The sequence below is a fragment of the Anopheles marshallii genome, chromosome 2, assembly GCF_943734725.1.
Source record: "Anopheles marshallii chromosome 2, idAnoMarsDA_429_01, whole genome shotgun sequence".
Taxonomy (NCBI): Eukaryota; Metazoa; Arthropoda; class Insecta; order Diptera; family Culicidae; genus Anopheles; species Anopheles marshallii.
In genome coordinates, this window is record NC_071326.1 from 6113402 (window position 1) to 6120310 (window position 6909).

The following is a 6909-nucleotide window of genomic DNA, read 5'->3' on the forward strand; positions in this document are numbered from 1 at the left end:
AAGAAAAGAGAGGGAGATCAAAGAAATCACATGTTCTTGTTCAGATACTGTTGGGACTTTGTTGATTCGATCATTCGGTGTTATTCCAATAATACAATTCACTCACTGGAATCTCAATAAATTCTTGAGCTAATGAAACAGGTCAGTATAATCGCTTTTCCATTTTCTTACCAACATAAGTCATCCTTATCTTCTTGAGCATAGAGTTTGAAGCAGTTTATGTCTCAGAAGCTTCTGCTGTCGAAGTTCAACAATAGCTTTATGTAAACCGAGCTATTGAAGAGCTAACCTATGATTTCTGATATAAAGGCACCTTCTTTCAAACACCTCATAAGCTCTACCCTTACTCTCTTTTTATTAAAATGTTTAAGTAAATTCTTCATTTGTTCTTATTCACTAACATTCCCAGCAGTTGTTTTTATTCTTTCAAATATCACGACATCTGACCAACATTCCAAAAATATAATAAAATTCCCAGCAGTTGTTTTCATTCTTTCAAATACCAGGAGATCTGATCACCATTCCAATATATTTTACAATTACTTCAGAGGCAGGTAATCATCAATCACAGTTGAGTGATATCTCGAATTTGACTGTGTTGTAATCTCAAAATTGTTTGAAAATTATTTCAAGAATATAAACTTTCTTTCATCAATCTTACATCTTCTAGAAAATCTTCTAACGCACACATTATGGGTCAATTTGTATAGCAAATTGTCATAAATGAATCATCCTCCATACAAGTACTTCCAAGCAGAGGCACTCTGGCACTCAGGCCTTTTTGTTAATTCTACCTTGTAGTTCCATCAATACGTTATCGATTTCTGCAAGTAGCTTCGTTTCGCATCTGCTCGAATTCGATTCCGATGAAAACAAGTACCAACAAACTCGCTGTTTACTTTTGCGGACGCGTATGATGTTCATTTTGAATGAACCCCAACTGCTTTGGCAAATTCGATGGAAATCCTTTAAGTTTAAACATTTGCTCAACATCAGCAATTCTGACGGAAGGTGCAATAAGGTCGCCAGTTCCAGGGGAACTGTATGCGACTTACAACATTGTACTCGACCCCCGGGTCAAATATGGTTCAATGATGGAGTAACAAAAGGGTCGGAATGGGGAATCCGTTTGCACTTTGTTTCGTAACACCAGCGACGTGTGGCACACCGTTTGCGACCCATCCCAAGGGTCGGCAATTTCATCATCAGCTCCTTTCGGAAATCCCTCCTGCACGGAGCATCAGAGAAGCCGCACTGTTGGTTGTGTTGGGCGTTTATGTAAATAATTTCCCCCACGCCGTTTTACTCCTTCTTCCTTCAGTGGATGTGAAACAACTGGAAAGGGTTTTGCGAAAAGAACACACACTCCCACAAACAGATGGACGAGTTTGGGTTGGAGGGACAGACAGTCATCCTGCAGGCCGGGGATCGTACTTTGGCCGAAGTGTACTTTTTGTGTACTTGCAGCAAGTACGAGCGGTTCGCCTGAGGAGCCTGTGCAAACTGAAGAAAACACGGCAGTTAGTTCCGGTGGTGGTCGGATAGTTCGTGGCAGTCAGCTTGGAAGGACCACCGCCACCATTAGGTGGAGGACGCACGGATACGGTAGCGCAGACAAACAAATTGAACGATTCCACAAACAAATTGTAGGTTTTTAATGCAATTACGGAGCGAATCTGATGCAGCTGCATGTGCATGTGTGGGGACCGGCATCGAACACACTCGGTCATGTTGCTCCTAGCGGCCAGCGAAAGGAAATGCCTCCGGCTGGCTCATCTTTTGCGCCAAAGCGTCATTATTTCTTAGAACCGGTGTATTGATGAGGTCCGGTACCACCTTCCGGGCTAGTGGTGTCATCCCGCACATCCGTCATGTGTGCATGACCAAATTCAAATTCTTGGTTTGATGTTTTGGCGAGGAAGTCAACCGGAAGAGGCACCGGAAGCGTTGTGCAAACTGTGTTCCTTCATTGCTTTCCCCGGGGGCGGGGAGGGGGTAGCGCAGCAATGCACCAGCACCGGTGGGTGATTATGCACCCCGACGCCTTGGTTATGCAATTGCCGCGGGGGTGCGTGCGTACGAAAGTGTTCGACCGTTGCCGTTTGTTTTCCTTGCCGAGTGTTCCATTTTTATTCCGAGAACGATCCCGAAAGGGTGCGGGTCTAAATCTATTTGGTAAATAAATAAATGAAACGAAACTCAGACGGCAAGTCTGTCTGGGCTGTGGGGGCCCAGAACGGGAAAAGGATGGAAACAGGAACCCAGAAGCCATATTTAATTGGAATAATTCTCGCATTTGGAAGGCATCGTGTTTCGTGCCCTTCGCGGCGTAAGGTGCAGTCGGCGAACGGTAATGGAAGGTGTACGCGGCAGGCCTTTTTGACGTTTTCTGACAGCACGATCCGTCCGTGGCAGTTTGGCGCGGTGCCCTGGTAAGAAGTCTTCTTTTTCTATTATCCAATCGATATCCTTTCCCTGGGCCCGCGCGCATGAACGCGCTGACTACAAATACAAATGCTTCCGTGACATTTATTTGTATAGCTATTTGATGAGACAAAACAAATAGCAATCTCGGCCAAACCGTTTTTGGTGTACGCCTGGCGATGGCGTGTCTGCTTTTGACATTTTGGAGAGCTCTCGAGCGGTATTGAACGCTTCAGGCAGTGGATTGGTTCCCGAACAAAATGAACATAATTGGGATTCTATTTCGCTTCACTATACTAGTGTGTTTGGGAGTGCTTTCACGCTAACAAGATGGTGTGCTGGTGCCTCATCACGCAATTTTAACGCTATAAACAAACATTTGGGGTTTTTTACACCTTTTTTTGAATATAGAATGTTCAAAATTCTTTCAACGCAATGAAATCAGCACAGATTTGCTTTTCATATTTATAAAATTCTGGATTGGTGTGATTTAACCAAATTAAAATAATTATATCAGTCAAGTCAAGGTCGATAATTTTCTACATTTATTGGTAGTTTGTTGATTCTCCAATTTTTAAAAGACTCTTACGATGGTTAGATTAGACTTTTTTTAATTTAAAACATATTATTACTTACCATTTACATTTAATTTCCATTTCGTTGGCTTCAGTACAAAAGGACCCCCCCCTCCCCCGGTTCCAAAACTGGCCGTAAAAAGTAATAAAAAAAATTACGATCAGGAGAAAAAAGTGCTTTCGTTGCCAATTCAATTCACATCACACACCACGACGTTGCATCCCATTAACAGCTTGTGTTTAACCACACAAAACACAGCATATAAATGTGTTTTCCCAATTTTTTTTCCCCCGTTGGTCCTGCTTCCACTACCCTCCCCACTGATCCGAAGAAAGTCCAGTTTGGTCTATTAAAAAATAAATTCAAATTAATTTCCCGCACATAACGTCCCGTGGGCAGTAAATATACTTTCCATGTTTAGGCAATTGGTTATTTGCTTGCTTTACACTTTCCTCTACGCGAGCCATCCAAAATGGAGGGTGCAAGATTAGATTGGACGTTGTTTCGGACCACGGACCGAGTGGTTTGCGAGGGGATACTCCGTTGTTGGGATAGAATAATAAACATAAACATGGACGGCGGTTAAAACCGCTATGCTTAGCCGTCGCAACGCATTCACAAAAGGCAGATTTTCAGCTGCTCTCGTTAGCCACCACTGACCTCTGTGCGCAGTTTTTCTTCCAGTACCGTCTGCTTTCCTTGGTGGACCGAAGCGTTAGAATGTGTACTTTCATTTTGCTGCCGCCCATGGTGCCTTTTGCATTTATGTGTGTGTGTGTCGCCGGCTAAGAAGTGGCCGAAGACATGGCTGTTTTACATTTTGTGGCTAGGGCAGAGCGAGGGTACCCATTATGCTGGCGGTGTATTTTCACCACACTCAGCACAACGGAACTAATTAATAATTCATTATTTATTGCGTTGGAAAGAACTTTTCCCGCCCGTTTGGCGGTAATCTAATATTCTTCTGGCCTGTGTACGCGAACCTTAATCAAGCGGTGGTGTGTGTGTTTATATGAGGATGTGGCCGCTAGTTACAGCAAGCACAAATAAATCGACCCGGTCAGCTCGTTAATACAAAGGCAAATATTTTACTTTGGCTTCCGGCGATTCGATCTTAAGGACTGGACCCCCCCATAAAGTCCGCGGAGCGATCACCGAGGTGCTTATCAAACGTTCGCATCGAATCCCTGGCCATATTCGTACGGAAGGTTATACGGTACGTTCTTCGCTTTTGGGATAAAATCACTATGAAGAACGAGAATTTATAGCTGAGTTAATGAAACACAACCAATAGTTAGTTTGCTACGTTAATTGACCCCGCGCGGAAATAAATACGGGAGAATTTTTACGGAAGAAATTTAGTTGGTGTAAGCTAAAGTTATATTGTGGACTGAGTAGGTTTGTGCTGATTGTCCTTCTTGATACTTTTTATAGCCTTCAAACCTCATAACAATCTTTTCACCAAGAATTAATTAATTAACTTGTAGAAAAAACCGTCTTATTTCTTTCGATGGAAAATGTTAAGTGTCTAATTGACGAACCCTGGGCGAATTTGACTCAGACTGATGATTCTGAATGAATTTTTGAACCAAATGAGCGACTCTGATAATTTATAACTATTCTTGCATCTCTTGACATTTATGAATCTCTTGGGTGAATCTAACTACAATTTGAAAATATTCGTATAATATATAAGGGTGTATACATGTTTGAAGACACACGATGCTCTAAGTATTCAAGAATCGCTAAAGAGAAAGATTAATATTTGAAGAGTTGATACATGATTCGAATGATTTTTCATTGAAGATTTATAAAACACAAAACGTTGGCAATCTTGACAAGATTTTAGTACATTTAGAGAAATCCTGGCTAACAAAAAGGACTCTTCGCACACCAAAAAGTTTCAGTGTAACAAAACTGAATGTTACTAATTGTGACAATAAGAACAACCTTTTCTACACAATAAATTAAACCAATTAGCTTTTAAAATTACGTGCGCTAGAGTACAATCAGTTCCACACATCATGCAACCGTGTAAACTGACCAGCCGTGCTTCGAGTAATAATCACAATCGGAAACAATCCCACACACCAGCCACGCATTCCTGTAAGCCCTTTATGCATAGCTTCACCGGCAGCGGCCATCCAACCGCGGCTGTGTGGCATCATCGATAATGGACAAATGATTTGGTAAACTTTTACACCTTTAATCATATTCTCTATGCTTCGTCGAGCACACCGCGAGCGCACCTCATCCATCGATTCGTAAGTGGTTGTGGAATTTTAAGTAGCGCAAAATTGGATCATGGACGGTTAGTTTACTGACCATTTTCTGATTTATAACGTTACTCCTCTCACTGTACCTCCTGCACGCCTCTGCACTCCGTTCCGACTGTGAGTGATTTGAACCCGCTGATGTTCTGGAAGTATTCCAGCATCTCTCCACCTTCTTTCATACGCTGATTAACATAGCGTAACATGACCATGCGCTTGGGCGCTTCAACGCTATCGCCAACTCATCTGCAATCCGACGGTTCAATCGATCGGTGTCTATCGAATCCTGCGCCCCGTATCGTTGGGCAGCATCGTCAATCTGTCTGGCAGTGTCGTGGAATGTTGGAAAACTAGGCACAGGGAAAACTAGGCATCACAATCCTTCTGCATTCGTACCGGCCCATTCCGAGAGGTGAAACCTTTTAACGAATCCTAATATCCTCAAAATTGAATTACTCTCGAAAATAGAGCCGAATCACTTAATGGATCCCGAAATAAAAAAAAAAAAACATTCACACACACACGTAGTGACTCTTAGGATAGAAAATAGCGCATAACGTCGTCTAAACGTCTAAAAGTCGGCAGCATGCGGTCAATCCTTTTGGTTCGTTGGTTCGGGAGACGCGGCACATGCACGAGGGGGAGGATCTGGACCGTTTGTGTCTATTAACGATCTTCATCTTTGATCGACTCGCGCCCTAGTTCAATAGGCATCGCTCGCGTTCGCGGCGGTGCACAGCATCCAAGTGTCAGTGCCGCGGAACAGTGCCAGACAGCCCGTCTACCGCGTCGACGAATCGACAACGATCGACGAATGACAGCGCACAATTTCGCTTGAAAGCTACCGCGGGGCCGTGTAAGTTCACAAGACCATAAGCCTCCAAACACACTCGACACTCGAATTCCACTGGGAGCGAAACAAATGAAGCAGCCCATTTCACGCCCCTCCGGCAGTATCTCGCGCGATCGTTTACAGCGTCCGATCGACCTCCGATCCGGCCTGGTGAGATGTGGACCCTTTTTTTCGTGCTTTCTACCCTCCTCAGTGATGATACTATTAGCCATACGTTCCTTCCGTGGAGATGCTTAATTAGCTGATGGTCTTGCGGTCGGTGTTCTGTTGGAGGAGCTTTTCTGCTTCGTTCGTCCTATCGAAATTGATGTTCGTTGGGTCCCGACACATTTTGGCCATTGAGCGCTTGTTCTCGTTTGTGGAGCAGGTTCGTGGCTGTGGCTCGTGTTCGCTGTTCTCAATTATCGATCGCTACACCTAATTATCGATCGCTGGAGGGCTTTGATGTTCAATGTAGGGGGGCTCACAAGCAACATCTGAAGGAGTGCTTAGACAAAAGTTGTTGCATCGTTTAGAACGCTCGCAACTCGTTTTAAAGTTATTATTACCAACCAAGAGACATTTTGTTTTGTTGTTTACTCTTAACAGCATAATAGTACGTTTTTTTTGTAGCGATTATGTATTGCGAATGGCATTAAGCACTTACGAATGAAACATAATAGGATCAAGGGCCTCAAAGTGCGCTGTTGACCAAGAAAGCACAGCAAAGGGGAAAATGTAGAAGAAACAAACTTTTCTCAAACAATGAGCAAAAAGCAAAAACTGCCATAACGATTAAGAATG